Source organism: Balaenoptera physalus, assembly GCF_965194825.1.
Source record: "Balaenoptera physalus genome assembly, chromosome: 4".
Classification (NCBI taxonomy): Eukaryota; Metazoa; Chordata; class Mammalia; order Artiodactyla; family Balaenopteridae; genus Balaenoptera; species Balaenoptera physalus.
Window position 1 is genome coordinate 142,028,908 of NC_138891.1, and position 20,564 is coordinate 142,049,471.

Genomic DNA, 20,564 nt, shown 5'->3' on the forward strand with positions numbered 1-20,564 from the left:
CAGTCTTTTCTTTTGGAAACCCCTAGAAAGATTTAGGAAAAAAATTTTTAAAAAGCAGTCTTTGAAGGGAAGGGAAGGAAATAAACATAAGGCTGCATGGGGATGGACGTGGGTGTCACTCCCGGGCTTGGGGGCGGCAGTCTCCTGGGTAAACAGGGTGGGCGGGTCAGCGGATAGAGACACTTAGGACTGATGTAGTAGGAAACGGCTGGCGAGGTGTGCGGAGTACAGAAGGGACAGAGGGGCTGCATCAGGAAAGGAGCCTTCATCAGCACAAGAAGCATGTGGCTCTTTTTTCCAGGCGCCCTTTGAGCAGGTGCTGGACTGCGTGTCCTTCAAGGACCTCACCGCTCACTCAGCTGCTGTCAGGACGCCGTTATGAACTGAGATGGGGGAGGGAGAGTAGTACCGGGAATGGAAAGAAGTGAGGTCATCTCAAAGAACAGAGTGCCTTTTGCAATTTTTCTGAAAGCTGGAGTTCTGAAAGCAGAACTCCTTGAAGATGTGTACCCTGCTGCTCCCTAGGACCATAAACAAGTGACCTCTCGGCATCAGCACTAGGTGAGAGAGGGTACCTCCTTGACCCCCTTTCTGCCAGGCGCACCTCTACCCACGGCTGACGGAAGCTACACCAGAACTTGCTCAGTTTGCCATCTCTGTCCCTCAGTGCCTGGTTCATTTCCATCTAAACTGCGCCTCTAAGTAAATCAAGCACAAGCAAAGAAAGTATGAAGACATAACGGAGAACCCTCAACAACACATTTTTATTCTCAATTACTTTGGGTAAAACTCTGAAAACAATTTGTTTGATTTGTGATGTTATTGTTTCTGCCTCAAAAACTGTTTTTGATTTGGAAAGGCATTCCAAATAGGTACACCGGAGAATGCAACCTAAAATAGCCAGGTGATTTAATTTTACATGCGTGTTTTATTTCCAGGGAAAATGAATATGTTGCATACAACGGAGAGAAAAAAAAATTGGAGACTGGAGTTTATGATGTCATCTTTATGTGAACATTTATTATTTCATAAAATGTAACCATGTTAATGGGAAAGAGGCCATGAAAAATATTCATTTTTGCTACACGTGCTGCTAACCACGAAATAAGATGTATAGGAACTGATACAGAATTTTCGTTAATAAGGATTGCTGCTATGTCCTGTTGCGTCAACACAAATTCCATTCCTCATTTTTGTTATTCAACGTTTTGTGAGTAATGGATGCAAAAAGCAATTCAGTGGTCATCACCTATCTCCCTCCTCTCAGTTAAAGGTATTTCAGACCTGCATCCTGTACCACCAGCTGGTCCCGGTTCCGTATGGAGCTCAGTCAGTTACAGGAAGTGCCTTAGTCCTCCCTCAGCAGGAGCCCCGCCCCTCTCCGAGGGCCTCTCCAGCCAAATTCCCTGCATCTCTCTGCATCATGTGACTCCCCTCGCCAGCCGCAGAGAGCTGGAAGAACGGCGAGCATCTGATGTGCTGGGCAGCATGGTACCATTTGTGGGTGTCTCTGGTCAAGCAAAGCGGTTGCCACTCATCATGTATCAGGACCTATAACAAATCCCACAACCTCACCGGATGTGGATTAAGAAACAATTACTGGCATAGTGGAAGCTGTGATGCCCCAGCACTGGGCACCCACCTCCCAGCTGCTCTGAGGCTCAGCGGCTCACGCCTCTCAGCTACCTCGCCACCACCCCTCGCCCCAGAGAATCACCTGCCAAACAAGAACCAGCTCAGCCCACTTCTCCCTGACAGCCCGGTCAGTAACTGGCTGACCCAGGGTCCAGACGGGTGACCCCCGCCACAGGTGCCACGAGTCCTGCAGGAGGACACCGTGCCCCAGAGCTCTCCTGTGAGGTCAGGCGGAGTCCAGTCTCCCGCTGAAACCATCCCTGACCCACCGGGCTCCTCACACAGCCCTTCTTCAACCAGCCCTTCGAGCACTTGCACAAGAATCCCCTTCTCAGGTTCTGCTTCTAGAACCAACTGTAGTAGGTTCCTGGGGCTGCCCTGACAAATGACCACAAACTGGGGGAGGCTTAAAGCAACAGGAATTTACTCTCTCACGGTCTGGAGGCCAGAAGTCTGGAATTAGGGTGCAGGCAGGGCTGGTTTCTCTGGGGGCTCTGAGGAAGGAACCATCCCATGCCCCTGCTGAGTCCTGGTATCTGCCGGCAACCCTTGGAATCCCTTGGTTTGTGGAGGCATCCTTCCGATATCTGCCTCCAACTTCACACGACTTCCTCTCTCTGTGTCTCTAAGGTCCAATTCTCCCTCTACTTTCTCCCATAAGGACACCAGTTACCCAGATTTCCTGGATCTGGAGACCCTATTTTCATATAAGGGCACATATACTGAGGTTCCAGGCGAACATGGAGTTTAGGGACACTTCAACCCACTACACCAAAACTAAGGCAATTGAGCAAAGTACCTACAAGCCACGGTTAGCAAGAGAAGGCATGGGTCCCCCCACCTTCACTCTGACCCCATGCAAAGTCATGCTGGGCTCGGGTTCTACAATGAACATGCAGTGTGGCTGTGAATTCCAGGGAGGTCCCCTCCACCCTGCCGCTCTCCCTTCTAATAAGGCAAGTGTAAGAGCAATCCTGCACACAAGGGAAGAATCAGGCTACTGGGGCCCCAGGGTGGGCCTGTTGGATGCCAGCTGTTTGCCAGTTGTTTGGGGCTTGGGGATCCACTGGAAGCTGGATTCAGGTGCAACCCCAGTGGGAAGGAAGCCATTGGTCCCATAGGAGGCTGAAACTGGGTTGAGTTCCTCCCTCCCCCTACACACATTGGGGGAAGTGCCAGCTGAGACTCTGTCCAACAGGCAGCAGAGAGTTCCCAGAGTGCCTTCAGACAGTTGTGCTTTTTACACCATACCCTACAAGGACGTCAGCCTGGGACTTGGTGACTGACTGTGAGAGCTCTGCCACGAGACTATCCTTTCTCTCTCAGATTCCAATATAAAATGCAGAGTCAAAGAGCATCAGAGTGCTAAAGAGAAAGAACAGGCATACCTCATAATGGGCAGTGAAGTCAGAGGCGTGCAGGTAAAAGCAGCTATGCCCAGAATCTGAGTGAAGTGAACAGCGGGGACCAGAGTGGAGGCCCGTGAATTGCACAGGAGGAGTCAGTGAGACGACATGGGCTCCAGAGCTGCCAGGGAGCCTCAGTCACCTTCCAGTTCTAGTTTCTAGAAGGTCCACCTGAGTAATAGTTCCTTTCCTTCCTTGATACCTGGTCATGTAGCTGAGGATCCTAGCATTCTCACTACAAATGGATATTTTACAATAAACTCTCATTACTTGCAGTGACATGAGTCAGTCTTATTTTAGTGCATTACAATAAGCCAACAGAATATCCCATAAAGTTAGGAGGATAAAGCTAGTCCAATATGTGACACTACGTTAAAAACCTTACCCATAGAGCACCTTTACACTGAAAGCCACAACAGTCATTACTTTGTCTTACTTGTGTCTCAGATGAGTCTGAGATTCAGTTTAGGGAAACATCTTGCCATGATCACTCAGGGAGCTCAACTCAGATCTTCTAAATGGCCTCAAAAAAGCAAGCTGAGGCAGACCTCCCAAGGTCCTTTGTTACTACTCTTCACCTGTATTCATTTATACATTTGCTCACTCAGTGGAGACTAGGGAATAAAATGGTAAGCAAAGTCAGATATAATTATTATGGTGCTTATATTTATCAATGAGACAGATTTAATCACATGATCACACAAACAAAAGTAAAATTACATGTCTGATAAGTGCTACAAAGGATATGTGATGTTATGAGGCTATTTACAAAGGAATTTTATCTATTCTGGGGTCAGGGACTGAGAGGTCCAGAAGGAGAAAAAGGTCTTTTGGACAGAAAGAATAAGGTGAGTACAAATCCCTGAAACACTAAAGGAAGCAAAAAGAGTACTGAAATCAAGATGGAGCATGATTTAAGACCAGGCTGAAAATGCATCTGAGGAGAAAGCTATTTAGAGCCTTGGGGAATCAAGGTAAGGATCCTGGTCTTGTTCTTTGGGCAGTTAGCACACTTCAAGCAAAAAATTAGTGTGATGAGACTATTCTTCAAAAAAATCACACTGGGCTTTTAATTCAAGATGTCAGAATAAGTCTATTCACGTTCCCTCTTCTGCCCCAAAACTTCCTTCAAATAAGAGCAATAGGCTAAGAAAAAGGAAAAATGGCAAACAAAATGGAGCGATCAGCAATCCAGAGATTTCAACAGATTCTGAAGCGCAGACTCCTCTCACCACAAAGCAAAGATGCCTATTCCACGCACTCTGACCACTTACATAATTCTCCCAGTTTCCCTTTGTATGTGCTCAGTCTTGAATATAAATACACAACCAATGGCCATTAGATATTTGAGGAATGCTCACATCATAAAAGAGTAAGACCAAGATAAATAAACATGAAAACACAAACCTTGGATGAGACATAATCCAGAAAATGAAAGAAAACTAAAATTATCATCATCATCATAATCATCTCCAAGAAATATCCAGCAAGGAATTCTAGAAGATAATTTATTTGTAAGACAAGAATAGAATAATAATGGCGACTATGAGAAACATTAACAGAAATGAAGAACTGAATGAAAAGGACAGATGCACAGCTAACTGGAATCTCAGGAACATAAAAATGAATGCGAAGAAATACTTAAAAGAAAGTAACGGTAAAATTTTTTGGACTGACAGAAAACATGGACCAAAAAACCCCAAAGCACGATATACTAAGTTAAATAAAAGTTAAAAGTTAAATTAAAAATTCATGTCTAAGCACACTTGGATAAAAATTACAGAATATCAAAATACAAACAGAAGATATTAAATGCAGCCAGAGAAAAACAGCAAATGATCTACAAAAGGGTAAGAATTTAAATGACAGCTGACATCCCAACTATGCCAAAGAAATCCAGAGACAGTGATATATTACCTTCCAAGTGTAGAGGGGAAATAACAGTCCACGTAGAAGTGTGTACCCAGCAAAATACTCTTTCATGAAAAGGATGAAATAAGGATAGTTAGAGATAACAGAAACTAAGAGAGTATACTACAAAGAGACCAGAAATAAAGGAAAATCTAAAGAATACACTTCAAGAAAAAAGAACACGATCCCACAAGGATGGTCTGAGATCCAAGTAGGAATGAACAAATGACATGATAAAACTGTAGGTAAATCCAAACCAATATCATCTGAGTAAGGTCATAATAAAATAATGCCTAACTTCTAGATTAAAAAACATAACAACAAGCACATGTAAGTTTTGAGATGGGTAATCAAAATCAATGTGGTCCAACCCTGTCTCCAAGAGGAGACCACAGACTGGGTGGCTTATAAACAACAAACATTTTATTTCTCACTGTTCTGGAGGCTGCAAGTCCAAGATCAGGGCACCGGCAGATGTGGTGTCTGGTGAGGGCTCTCTTCCTGGTTCACAGAAGGCACCTTCTGGGTGTGTCTTCACGTGGTGGAAGAGGTGAGGGAGTACTCTGGGGCCTCTTTTATAGGGGTACTGATCCCATTCATGAGGGCTTCACCTTCATGACCTAACCACCTCCCAAAGGCCCCGGCTCCTAACACCATCGCATTGGGCATTAGGTTTCAACATATGAAGTTTAGGTGGATGTAAACCTTCAACCTATAGTACCTGTTTTGTTCTGGGTTTTTTGTTTTGTTTTTTTTTCTGTGGAAGAAGGTGGCTAGGTTATCATTTACCTGTAGACCTTTGCTAGTTTAAATGCACATGGGAAAATTCCAAGGTAAATTTAAACATATAGAAAGAGAAAATGTGTCCTCAATAAGTAGAACAAAAAAGAAAAACTCATTAGACAAAGAAAGAAAGGTGAAAGTATAAAAACAATAAAGTCAAAAAGTAAGACAGGAGAAAGAAGTCCAATGTATCAATCATTACAATGAATGCAAGCACACTAAACTTGAGTTTGGATAATCCTATCCTACTTTGGGGTAGCAAACTATTGTTTTCCAGTATAAAAGACTAATTTTTGAGCGTGATTATTTTCATAGGATTTTTTTTTTCAAAAGGGGAAGAAAAGATATTCTTGGTTGAAATATGAAAAAAGAGAATGGAGAGATGAAAGGTTGGCTAACAGGATGTTATCAGAGTAGCCTGATAGAGTGACGATAAACATACTTAAACTTTTTGAGGACATCCTCAATTACGTCCATGGAATAAATTCTAAGGAAGAAAAATTTTGAGGTCAAACAGATGGCAGTATTTGTAATTTTTAATATGTACTGTCAAGTTTCCTTGCAGGAAGTCTGCACCCTTGAATGCTGCTACAGTATCTATCAATATTCTTGTTATAGTTCTTGTTGCATTTTACCAAGGCGCTATTCTAGTTCATAGTAGGGAATGAGATAGACAAAACCCCTCTCATCAAACATCTACCATTCCATGTGCACAGGGGAGGAAGACAAACAGCATAAAAAGTAAACCAATAAATAATAAACCAATAAATAATAATTTCAGATATAAAATGTTATGAGGAAAATAAAATAGGTGAGTTGATGAGCAATGACTTCACAGTGTGTAGGCAGTGAAGGTCCCTTTGAGCCAGGACCTGAGAGACCTGGAGGAGGAGCGCCCCTGCAGAGAGATGGCAGTGAAGGCTGTCCAGTGGAACTCGCTGGACGTGGCCAAGGAATAGAAAGATGCCCATGTGGCCAGTGTATAATGAGGGAAGGGCTGGTGGGCTTTTCTTTCACATAGATGACTAAGATTTACATATACACCCATGTCCCACGAGGAAGGGAAGTGGGATAAGGTAACTGATGAGCCGATCAAACCCATAAGTGTGTCTTCATTCACACAACACAGGGATCTCACCTTTAGTGAGCATTCTTACGTGCTTGGGACTTGATATACGCCATCTCTTCAATTATAACACAATCACAGACATCATCACCTCCATTTTAATGTTGAGGAAACAGAGTCAGAAGGAGAGAAGTCACACAGCTTGTAAGTAGTGGAGTCTGGCTTTACACTCAAGTTGTACTGACTCCAAAGTTCATTTTGTTTCCACTCTGAGCAAAGGGACCACCCAGATGGACACTGACACTGTGATGAGCTTTAGAAACCGACAGGCAACGTCTTGAGCATGTAAACTTGTAAAGGTGAGATGGTCTTCATGACTTTATTTACCATTTATAATTTTATGAACCACCTATTTCCAAATTATATATACTAATCATTGTATACATTATTTAATACATATCCTACATATAACCTAAAGATAATTATTATGAGAAACTAGAGAGCAGAGAAAAATAAGTACGGCAGCATCCTATAGGGTGAATTGGCATTACAAGTAGGAATTAGCTTTATCTCCAGCTAATCATTGCTATATTCAGGTTCACTCTAAAAACTGTTTGTGTCTGATAGTCTTGCTACCTCATAAAATAAAAAATACTGATTCTAATAATTACCAACTCATCTTTAAACTGAGAAGTACAATACTGGTAGTGACTATCTCATATTAAGATTTAAAGAGTAAACTGTACTTATATGAGCCCTTTGGGTCTGGGATATACAAGCCAAAAGTGGGTGATTGTGATGGTTTTCAAACCTTTTCAAGTGAGCTGGAACAGGGCCGCTAGCAGGGACCACTGGTGCCCAGGAGTCTGAAGGACCCTCACCCAAGACAGGAACCACAATTACTTGAAAGGAAAACTTGAGAAAACATTTGAAAGGAAACCCCAACAAACTTATGGGTATGTGGGATCAGGGAACTCCAGGGTTTCCATCTTGAACACAGGGCTGACTACATTATGAGATCATAATAAAGGAATGATGCTGTATAATGAAAAAGAGGAAAGGGTTCAACAAAGATTTGGGCCCATTATTCAGGAGAAGACTTAGCCAATTCTATTGAAAAGAAATCTCTTGAGCCCTTGTCTGTGGCTACAGGAGATAGATTTGAGATTTAGACTCTGTAAGATGATCATAGAATCACTGCTGGAGAGAACTCTGGACTGAACAGAGAGGCAGGGCCTTAATGGGACACAAACTGCCTTTCTTGGTCATCACTAGCATGTGTTCCCCATAAGCTACTCCAGGGGCAGTACCATTGCCCTCCACACGCACAGATGAACCCAAAATCTCTTAGCAGTAGCCAGTACAACTCATTCATTCATTTTTTTAACGGATGATTTATTTTTTTAATGCTCATAGTAAAACATGTTTTAAGTATAGAAAGGTAAAAAATAAGAGCAAAAATGTAACTCTACACTCCCAACCTCAATTACAAAAGGAGGAAACCACGGGTTATAGTTTTATATGAACTCTTCTGGATCAAAAGTACATAGTATATAAACTATATAATATGTATGTACTTTTGAAATACACGAGTAAGATTAAAATATGATATTATGCATCACATTTTTGTCATTTGATAACCTATTGCCTTATGTCAGTGCACATAGATCTACCTTATTCATTTTAGTGGCATCATGATATTTTATCATACGGTTACTTCCTATTCGGGGCTACCAATATCACTGCATGAATATTGTTATTTATGTCTCTTGTGTGAGAATATCACAGAGTAAGTTCCAAGCACAGAACTTGTTGGGTATTTTCATTTTTCAAAAAAATTTATTTATTTTTAATTTTTATTTTTTATAGAATTTTTAAAGTTTACACTCCATTTACGGTTATTACAAAATACTGGCTATATTCCCCGTGTTGTACACTACATCCCTGTAGCCTGTCTTACACCCAATATTTCGTCCCTCCCACTCCCCACTCCATGTTGCCCCTCCCCCGCCTCCCCACTGGTAACCACTAGTTTGTTCTCTATATCTGTGAGTCTGCTTCTTGTTACATTCACTAGTTTGTTGTATTTTTTAGATTCCACACATAAGTGGTATCATACAGTATTTGTCTTTCTCTGTCTGACTTATTACATTTAGCATAATGCCCTCCAAGTCCATCCATGTTGCTACAAATGGCAAAATTTCATTCTTTTTTATGGCTGAGTAATATTCCATCGTAGATATAGACCACATCTTCTTTATCCATTCATCTGTTGATGAACACTTAGTTTGCTTCCATGTCTTGGCAATTTTAAATATATGACTATAAACATTGAGGTGCATGTATCTTTTAGACTTAGTGTTTTCATTTTTTTTCACATATATACGTATATATACCAGAAGTGGAATTGCTGGGTCATATGGTAGCTCTATTTTTAGTTTTTTGAGCAACTTCCATACTATTTTCCACAGTGGCTGCACCAATTTACATTCCCACCAACAATGCATGAGAGTTCCCTTTTCTCCAGATACTCGCCAACATTTGTTATTTGTGTTCTTTTTGATGACAGCCATTCTGACAGGTGTGAAGTGATATCTCATTGTGGTTTTGATTTGCATTTCCCTGATGATTAGCAATGCTGAGCATCTTTTCACATGCCTGTTGGCCATCTGCATGTCCTCTTTTGAAAAATGTCTATTCAGTTCTTCTGCCCATTTTTTAATCAGGTTGTTTGTTCTTTCGATGTTGAATTGTATGAGCCATTTATATATGTTGGATATTAATTCCTTATCAGTCATATCGTTTGGAAATATTTTCTCCCATTCGGTAGGTTGTCTTGTTTCGTCGATGGTTTCCTGTGGTGTGCAAAAGCACTTAAGTTTAATTAGGTCTCATTTGTTTATTTTTGCTTTTATTTCCTTTACTTTAGAAGATAGATCCAAAAAAATGTTGCTGCAATTTAGGTCAAAGAGTGTTCTACCTATGTTTTACTCTAGGAGTTTTATAGTGTCTGGTCTTACATTTAGGTCTTTAATCCATTTCGAGTTTATGAACAGAATAGCCCAGAAATAAACCCATACACTTATGGTCAATTAATCTATGAAAAAGGAGGCAAGAATATACAATGGATAAAAGACAGTCTCTTCAGTTCTGGGTGTACTCTGATGCTTTTGCAAATATGTTGCTATAAAAGGGTTTCATCTTCAAGGAATTCACGGAAAAGACTCTGACAAGTACAGGTTTCTGGTAACTGACTGTACTGCTGAACTGAATGAATAAGCATTTTCAGAACTCTAATGAAAAACTGATGAACTCATAAAAGTGCTAACAAAAGATCAAGATGAAAAAAAAAATTAATTACATGGGACTGAGTGAACTGATGAGGATGAGTATAATTTTTGTGACTTTCTGTTTGAATTAAAAAAAAAAAAATCCCACAAGGACTCAGAGGCAAAGAATATACAAATCAATTTTCACTGCAGAGTAAAGGAGCTGCTACAGTGGAGGATTACTGGACTGAATGTCAATATTATGACATAGTATGAGTGTGTTTCATGTTTGGTAATTGCAATCATTGTTGCTTTTGCTGTGGTCATCCATGTACAATGCTTGGTGTCAGTCTATTTATCTCTTGTAAAAATAAAATACAGTGTGTGTGTGTGTGAAAAAAAAAATCAAATAACCATAGATATATGGTTTAAAAAAAAAATAGAGTCTAAGCTTTCTGATGACCTTTTTCTAATCACTTTAATTTCAGAGTAATTGCAACTATGAATTGAGTATGAAATTTTCAATGAATTTTTTATACTTTGACTACATATGTCTTTATGATCAACAAAATACATGCTTTTATACTTACATAAAATGAATCATACTGACCATATTTCTCTAAACAATTATTTTTCTGCTAACATTATTTGTGAGATTCATTCATGTTTTATGTGTGGCTATAATTTATTCATTTCATTACTAATCCCATGTATGATTATATCATAATTTATATATTCAATATCCTTTTGATGGGCAGGTAGATAAATGTTTTTCTTTCTTTCTTATTATAAAAATATAATTGATTAAACATTCCAGTCCATAAAAAAAAAAAAAAAAGACAGTCTCTTCAACAAGTGGTGCTGGGAAACCTGGACAGCTACTTGTAAAAGAATGAAATTAGAACATTCTCTAATACCATAGGCAAAAATAAACTCAAAATGGGAGTTTCCATTTTGAGTTTTGGGAGATACTCCCTCCTGCAAGGTTGCTCCCATTGGCACGCCCACAGAAGTGGGCAGGGAGGGACCCTGTTCCCCACATCCAGGCTACTGCAGTGGTAAATTTCCATTTTTGCCCATTTGGTACATAAAACAGGGCATGGCATTGTTTTTTGTTTTTTTTTTTCTTGTCTTTTTTTTTTTTAACATCTTTATTGGAGTATAATTGCTTTACAATGGTGTGTTAGTTTCTGCTTTATAACAAAGTGAATCAGCTATACATATACATATATCCCCAGGCATTGTTGTTTTGATTTGCAATTCTTTACGAGGAGCTGAGCCCATTTTCAAGTCTTTATTGGACATTCAGATTGTGTTTTGGGTATCAACCTGTCCATGTGCTTTGCTCATTCTATTGGCTTATTTATCTGGGTCTTATTCATTTTAAGCATTCCTTACAAAAGAAGAAAATTACTTCTTTGTTAGATGTCTTCCAGGTTATTATTACAGATATTTTCCCAGAATTCCATGTGTATATTGGTTTCATAATATTTAATAAGTTGTAGGTAGTCTTGGAGTGTTTTGCTCTGACTAGAGAGTTTTTCCCCACTACAATATTAGTTTCTGACAGAAACATATTTTTCAAGTACTTTTCTGTTCACATTTAAATATAAATATTTACTTCATTTATAATTCATTTTGGTATGAGAAGTAAGGTATAGATTCAGCTTTATTTTTTTTCCTAAATAATAATTATGTAGTTGAACCAACTTCATTCACTGAAGATTCATCTTTCCCTTGCTGATTTGAGCTGCCTTTATTGTGTAATAAATCTCCACACATATTTGGACCTATTTCTGAACTTACTTCTGTTCTATTTAACTGATCCTGCATCTATAACAAGCTGAATAATAGGTACAAATCATCTAATCCTCACTTCATAATTCTTCTTTTACAAAACTTTCCTGTCTTTTCCCTAAAGGACTGGACTCTGGTCAATTTGACCAGAGGGACTGGACTTCCGTTTACGGGGTGTACTTCCACTTAAGCCTAAGTTATATGCCTCTCTCTACCTCAGTGTTCTCGTGTATAAAATATTGATATGAATAGAACACACTGTGTAAGATGCTTTTGAGGAGTGAATGATTTAAAGCAATTAGAACACAGCAGGTATAATAATCACCCAATTAGTGTCCACCATTGTCATCATTATTATTCTTTTGTCTATAGATTGTTGTTTCGTTGTGTGCATTTTTAAAAATAATTTCAAAGCTTTATATTTAGTTTTAGCCCTTCTATTGGTTACATTTATAATTGTATTTAATGTTAAACATTTATTACTCTGTCTAGTGATTTCAAGCAGTATCTATTAGTTCTCAGTTATCTGCTGTTCTGCATTCTCCCTCATCCTCGGTTTAATCTATATTATTCCACATAATATTTATATATATATTTAATATAAAGTATTCCACAAATAAATAATATATATCTAATAACATTTAATCACATTTAAATTTTATAAGCATAACTCTGCAGTTAAAAGCTCATGAGTACTCCCCCACTGTTGAGTTCTTTTGGACTCCATCTTGCTTGACTGGATTTTACCATCTGTTATGAGCAGAATTTTGTCCCCTCAAAGTCATATGTTGAACTCCTAACCCCCATGATATCATTATGTGACTGTACTTGGAGAGAGGTCTTTAAAGAAGTAATTAAGGCAAAATGAGGTCATGTGGGTGGGCCTTAATCTGATAAGACTGGTGTCCTTATACGAAGATGAGATTAGGACACTGACACACAGACTGAGGGGTGACCATGTGAGTACAGGTGAGAAGGTGGCCATCTACAAGCCAAAGAGAGAGAAACCAACTCTGCTGACACCTTGATCTTGGACTTCCAGCCTCCAGACTGTGAGGAGATAAATTTCTGTTGTTTAAACCGCCCAGCCTGCAGTACTTTGTTATGGCAGCCTGATCAAGCTGATATACCATCAGACTGTTTTTTGTTCTTTTTGCTTTGTTTCTCCGACAAGTAGCTAAGGGTTCTACATTTTCTGACTTCTTGCGTGATTGAAATGTCTGCTGCTTTTATATTTGAGTGACAACTGAACTAGGTATAAAATTCCTGAGCTAAATTTTCTTTAAATGCTGCTTCAACTGTCTTCTGGCATTAAGTGTTTCTGGGGAGATGTCTTAGAACAACGTGATACTTCACCTTTGCTTGCTACTCTTCTGTTCAAATATTTGAAGTGTTTTTTCTTAATCCTTGAATTTTGGTGAGTTCACTCACTATAATGCCTCAGTTTGCTTTTTTTGTATCAATTTTCCCCTGAGTAGAGAGTAACTTTCTGATCCACATCTTTACTACTTAATTCATCATATGCTTAGTGAGTAGCTACTATGGGTGAGCACTGTTCTAGGATACATTCAGATCTTCCTTCATTTTAGGATTTTTTTCATTCATGCCTTAACTTTCTCTTTGTTTGGCTATTTGCTATTTTCCCAATTAACCTCATACCATTGTTGTATGTCCTCTGTGTCTTTATACTTATCTCTAATTGGTTTATTTTTGTGATTATCTGAGGTATCTGTTCTATTCATACAACGAATACTGTACCTATTATGTGCCATCCAAATAACTTAGTTTTCATAAGTATCTTCTTTTTCTTCCTACGTCTTTTTTATTTATTAGTTGGGAAAGATGTTGGTTTAGTTCTCAACCTATTTCTTTTTTTTTTTTTTTTTTTTTGGCTGTGTTGGGTCTTCGTTGCTGCGCGCAGGCTTTCTCTGGTTGAGGCAAGCAGGGGCTACTCTTTGTTGTGGTGCGTGGGCTTCTTATTGCGGTGGCTTCTCTTGTCATGGAGCATGGGCTTTAGGCACGTGGGCTTCAGTAGTTGTGGCACGTGGGCTCAGTAGTTGTGGCTCACGGGCTCTAGAGCACAGGCTCAGTAGTTGTGGCACACGGGCTTAGTTGCTCCGTGGCATGTGGGATCTTCCCGGACCAGGGCTCAAACGTGTCGCCTGCACTGGCAGGCAGATTCTTAACCACTGTGCCACCAGGGAAGTCCTTCATCCTATTTCTTAGTAACCATAATTACCTTCTTTTTTTTAATTAATGTATTCTTTTTATCAACATTTTTTGTTTTTCTTTCAGTTAATTTCATATTACTTAAAGTTCTGTTACAAACAAAACATTGTTTTTTCTTCTTTCCAGAGTGTTTTTCTTCCCAAATGAAATTTCTCATATATCTGTTTCTCATATGCATGTTATATTTCTTTGCTTTTCTTTCTATGCACTATTTTTGCATAGCTCCTGTGCAATTTCTTTGTATACTCACCACATTTAACTTGGGCAGCTCAAGCCAGTCCTTCTATTCACTCTGCATGTGGTGTAGGTAAATTTTTCCTGATTCTCTTCCCACTCTAACTGCAACATGTCCATCTTCCTTTCAGAAAATCTGATTTGTATTCTAAGTGGTTTGCATTCCACCCATTTCTCAGTAGCTGAGGTCATTTTGTACCTGTTGGAGGGAGGCTGTTTCAGGTGCTGAACTCCAGATGTGGCTCTAACAATCTGGGACCGGAGGTCCCAGTCTCTGCTTTTGACTTGTACTCTGGCCCAGGTTCGCTCCACCTACTCAGAGGTGTAGCCCATTTGTGTTGGAGAGGGGTGAGTACAAGATTCAGATCCTCCTCCCCGACATGGGCCCGGAAACTTTGTGCCAGAAATGATAAGCCCTTTATTGCCCCCAAAGCCACCTCACCTTTACTTCTCTGAGTGGAAAAACAGAAGAGAAAGCCACAGGTTTGAGGCCAGTGAGCCTGCAGTGGAGAAAAGAGTGTTTCAGAAGGATTTTCTGTGGCCCTTTGCCCCGAGCCATAGGCCTCCTGCCAACGCCATCTGCTGAGTGCTTATTTATCACTAGACGCAATTAATTATGGCCAATTCGTCTATCTGCTTCCCTTCTTCCCTTCCCCGCAAGCCTGTAAAAAGTGGTTATCTGCAGTAGCCCTTCCCTCAGCACTTCTGAGGTGGTGAGAAGGTTTCAGACTCCCCATGTGTCACATAATAATCAGATCTCCCACGAGGGTTGCCAGATTTAGCAAATAAAAATACATGACCCAGTTAAATTTGAAATTCAGGTAAACAATAAATATGTTTAAAATGTAAGAATGCGTGTTATGGATTGAATTGTGTCACCGTAAATTCATGTGTTGAGTCCTGACCCTCAGCACCTCGGAACGTGACCTTATATGGAAATAGGGGCATCACAGATGTCATTAGTAAAGATGAGATCAGACTGGAGTAAGTTGCCCCGAACCCAATATGACTGGTGTTCTTATAAAAGGGGGAATGTGGATACAGCCACACCCACAGGGAGAACAGCATGGAAGACTGGGGTGACGCAAGGACAAGACAAGGAACATCTGGGGCTCCCAAAGCCAGGAAAGAAGCAGAAACAGATCTTTCCCTCACAGCCCTCAGAAGGAACCAACCCTGATGACACTCTGATCTCTGACTTCCGGAACTTCAGAACTCTGAGAGTATAAATCTCTGTTGTTTAAGCTACACAGTCTAGGGTACTTTGTTAGGGCAGCCCTAGGAAACCAACACAATGTCCCATACAATACTGGGGAAATACTTACGTTAAAAGAGTATTCATGTTCATCTGGAATTCAAATTTAACTGTGCATCCTGCATTTTTATCAGCTTTATCTGCCCTCCCTACCCTGAATCAGTCTCCTTCTCCCCAAATATGGCGGGAATGGGAATGTCCTGGAGGTTTTTCAAAACTTTGCCCATTCAACGACACTGGCCCTTCTGCTTTGGGCAGGGGTGCAGGTCAGTGTCAGGGTATTTCCTGAGACTGCTTGCCTCTCCTTACTTGAAGAGGACCCAGTTTTTAGGATGCATCCATTCCCTCCTGCCCCATTGTTGTTTATGCCCATGTAATTTCGTTCTGCTTTACTTACTGCATTAATGCTCGGGGGCAGGAGGTTTTGGACCCAGCCTCACTTAGCCATCAACCTTAGATCTCATCTCCAATTTAATTTCTCTGTAGTGTCAGTAAAATTTAAGAAGCACATGTGTACTCATACGAAGTTAGAGCTGAGCTCTGGTTGCATTATTTTAATGTCTGTTTTTAAAAAATACGTCCCAGTCATGTTTAACCAGGCAAAGGGTGGGGATGCCAATCCCCTAAGTGCACAGACTCAGGTGAGTAGCCTGGTGACCAAGGTTCATTAGTCGTAGGCTGTGAACTCCCAAAAGGGGATCCTCCCAAGTCAAGAAACATTGATAAGAACCATCCTTTCTCTCAGGACTCGCCACATACTACTTATATGAGCACCAGAATGTTCTAGAAAGTCTGGAGCATCAAGGTGAGGCATTATGCCAACAGGTAACTGTAGCAGAGGCCGACATTTATGTGGCCCTTACTATGTGCCAGGTACTATGCTAAGTGTTTTATACATTTACTCATTTAATCATCGTAACAGTGCTATAAGATAACATTATTATCAACCTTCTTTTACCGATGGTGGGGCCTGAAACACAGAGATTCAGTAACTTTCCCAAGCTGCTCCTCAGTGATGTACCAGGATTTGAAGCCAGGCACACTGACTCCAGGGTCCCTACTCTCTAAGTACGCTGTGATGTCTCCCGAGTAATTCTGGGTGATCTTAACCTTTGTACACAAATGACCTAAGCTTCTCCCCGATCATAACTGCCAGCTGGCATCCGCCTCAAGTCTGACTTGGGCCTATTCATGGGATAATTATGGAATACTGTCTAATTCACCCCAGAATCAGCCTAGGAAGCCTTCCAAGTCTCTTCCGTCATCCATCTGCATTTTGTATGTAAGAAGTCAGAGGCCTCAGCTTAAATTCGCATCATGCACTATTTATACCAAATGTCCACAGTAACCCAACAGACATGCAGAAATAGCAAAATGGGAGTAGATCAGACTACCAGATTTGCTGCCAACTACCTGTGCGAGGATGGGCAGGAGACTTATCTTTCCTCTGCCACCATCGGGGCTTGCTTGGAGGAAAAATGCACCAAAGAACAGAGGATTCTGTTCTGTAGTCTTTTGGATGGATAGCTTCCCTCACTTGGAAAGACTGAACTCAGAAAATGTTCTTTAGGTTTGCAAAAATGAAACACTGGCTTCCATCTTCAAATGGTCATGTCACAGGCTGAAACAAGACACGCACGGTAGATTTCTTTTTCTCTCTGAAGGGAGATTAAACAGCCAAGGCGAGCGACGAAGAGGAGAACAAAGAAAAATCCAAACGCATAACTTGAGTTGACAACAATTTGGTTTCCCTGTGTATTCACAAAAAGCTCTTCAATATGGAAACATCTTCCCAGAGGTAACCAGGAGGAGAGAGTTGATAGTAGTCAATCATTACCCAGCTGTTATGTCCAAAGCAGTTTGGAGATGGATGACCAGGGACTGGGAGCTCTGATTGGAAAAGCCAGCCAGGTAACCTGTTCCCAACACCATGCGGTCCTTCAGGAGTTCCACTCAGAGGAGGAAATAACAATCAACCGGTAAAGAAATTGTTTCATGACCCCAAAGAAGGAGCAAATGTGTTACCTTAAGGAAGGAGCTCCAGATGCCCATATTCAGCCCATGACCTTCACAGGGAAGACTTTCCCCAAAATGACTGTGTTGAATTTGACAAACAGTCACCGTCCAAAGGAACATCATTTAAGGTCCACTAGTCTAATTGCTTCTTTGTAGCAACAATTCATTTTCCCATCTTAACATTTCAGGCACTAAAAAGCCAAATATGTGGAACGTGATGGACTGATTTGTGTCCCCCCAAAATTTATACGTTGAAGTCCTGACCCCCCTGCCACCCAGTGCCTTAGAATGTAACTGCATTTGAAGACACGGCCTTTAAAGAGGTAATGAAGGTAAAATGAGGTCACAGGCTGGGCCTTAATCTAACGTGACTGGTGTCCTTTTGGGAAGAGGTTAGGACACAAGCACACACAGAGGGAAGACCAGGTGAGGACACAGAGAGAAAACGACCACCTGTAAGCCAGGGACAGAGGCCTCGGGAGAAACCAACCCTGCCAACACTCTGATCTCAGTCTTCCAGCCTCCAGAATTGTGAGCAAATAAATTTCCGTTGTTTAAGCCACCCAGTCTGTGGTACTTTGTTATGGCAGCCCTAGCAAACGAATCCAAGGAACATTTATATATACTAAATATGCTATACAATATTGGAATATTCCTGAGGCCACATTTAAGGTGACGCACTTAGTTAAATTCTGTAAAAACAAAATAGGTGGTTAAACACTTATGTTTTGAGTTAGTATCAGTGTCTTAAAAATAACTCAGCTGTGGCACTTTCCAGGTATTTTTGCCTGGTACATTCTGGTTGGGAATCCAGGTGGGTCACACATTAACATTACTGCCCCACGCTTGACCACGGCAGCCATGAAGTCACCTCACTTCGTGGCACACACATAAAGAGTTCTGACCATGGAGCTCGTGATCTGAGCCCCTCAGGGAGGTAGCCAGCTGGTGGTTTTACTGGCACTGTTCTCCATCCTACAGAAAAACACTGCAACCAAATTATTGTAAGAAAAGAGAGAAGAGAAGGAATGAAAACGGGCCTCAGAGGAAGCCCAAGTCAGTACAATAGTGAAGGAGTCAGAGATTGCTGAGATCCTTACAGCAGCCCCCCTTCTCAGTCCAGGGAGGCAATCTACCCAAAGTCCAGGGGAGATTTACCACATAAGAGGGGTGGTCACTGGCTTTTCCAATTCTGACCAGGAGCAGCACGTGTAATTGCCGTAATACATGCAGCAATATATCTATTTGTCACTACAAAGCTGCACCCGTGCACTTGTAAAGCAATAGATGGGGTGAGATTGGATGTTGCATATGTAGCTTTAAACCTCCTACTGTGTGAGTGTGTGTGTCTGTGTGTGCGCGTGTGTGTGTGAGAGAGAGAGACAGGGGGAAGTAACAAACCACTGGAAGGCCTCAGTTCTGCCCTTGGAGAAAGCTCATTCTTTGAAAGAACTTCAAATGAAAAAGTAATTCTCCAGTGGGAGACAAAGGAGACATTCCTGGAGTCACATGGAACATAAACATGCAGGGGCCAAAAGCCTCTTAAATCCCTGCACATCAAGCCGGCGCAACGAACTGGATGCAAACAGTATGATGAAACTCGTGGACAGTGTCTTGAGTTCAGCACACATAAAACTGCATAAAAGTGTCTTCCATACGTCCATCGGCACTACATTTTTGAAAGCAAATGACTGTGATGCTTTGAAGATGCCCAATTTGAAGAATCTATTGCTTTCCAAAAGCATCTATTTGGGGGTCATGCCCCCCAAGTACTTGGTGAAATTGCCTTCCCTTCTTCCTTCTCATGCACACCTTTAAAATACTGGGAAGGTAAAACTTGATTCTGTATTTAATCCAATGGGCAGGCAATATTGGGGGAGTTAAGGAAAATTTTTATTTTGAGGCAAGTTTTTTTAAACAATTAATGTGCCTTTTTCTATTAGAGGATATACAAAACATGCTTTGGATTAATTTCTAGAAATAAATCACCCTTTATTAGAATCACCTTCCCATAAACGTATTTCTTCTAGACAAGGCCATGTTATGGCATATTTTATTAATTCGATGATATGGTTACTTACTTAAAACACACCATTTAGTCCTCTCGTTCATGAAGTCTCAATACACAGAAATATAGTTTCCAACCAAACGGAAGGATTCTGCACTAAAATTTTTGGGGAGAGTAGAGACCGATACAATTACAGTGGAAATAAACTTACATTAGGGCAAAGCAATTTGTTTTGAGCCACGAACATCAACTGTTTTTGGTGAATTTCAAAGCTGTAAACAGGAACCGGCCCCACGCTATGGAGAAGTCTGCAGGAAATCTCCATTCGAGGACCTTCCCAGTTGACTGTGTATTGTCCCCCAGAAGCTGTGATAACATACTAATAAGAAAATGGTCTCATGCAGAGACCTTGAGGGGCTGCATTGAAGAAATAACTGGACCCATCCATGCACCCTTCCCTGAGCTCACCATGGAATTACTCTCACGGAAAACTGATCTCTGTTGTCTTACCTGTTCCTGGGGCTTCTGAAGGTGCCTAAAATAAAAGACAGGCATGGCCTCTGCAAGCCAGAGCTCTTATTAGAAGAATATTAGTAAAGACTTTTAACTGACAGAAAATAGAAAATATTGTCAGTAAATGATATGTAGAAGTAATGTTTTTGTATGTTACCTAAGTCCTAATTTTGTCTGTGTCTTTCTAATACCACACTTTGGCTTTCCCCCAACCTCTGGGGTGTGGCATCTGAGACACTCGGGGAAAAAAAAAAGACTTGGGAGTCCTTTCATTCATTCACTCATTCAGTCATTAGATATGCATTGATCTGTCCGTGTGACACCAGGAGTAGCTCCAGGTACTAGGGACACAATGGTGAGAAAACTAACATCTCTCTCTTCTCAGAAAGCATCTGTTAGAGGGATAGAGACAGTCATTTCATCAAAACCTCACAGAAAATAG

At 40.7% G+C, this 20,564-nt stretch overlaps 1 protein-coding gene across 1 annotated transcript in view; it reads right to left on the reverse strand.

The window, feature by feature from the left end:
* Nucleotides 1–20,564, reverse strand: part of DSCAM (DS cell adhesion molecule) — a gene marked incomplete at its 5' end in the record, with an annotated part of 741,397 nt that overhangs the window by 662,543 nt on the left and 58,290 nt on the right. The gene's annotated exons all lie outside the window — the stretch shown is intronic.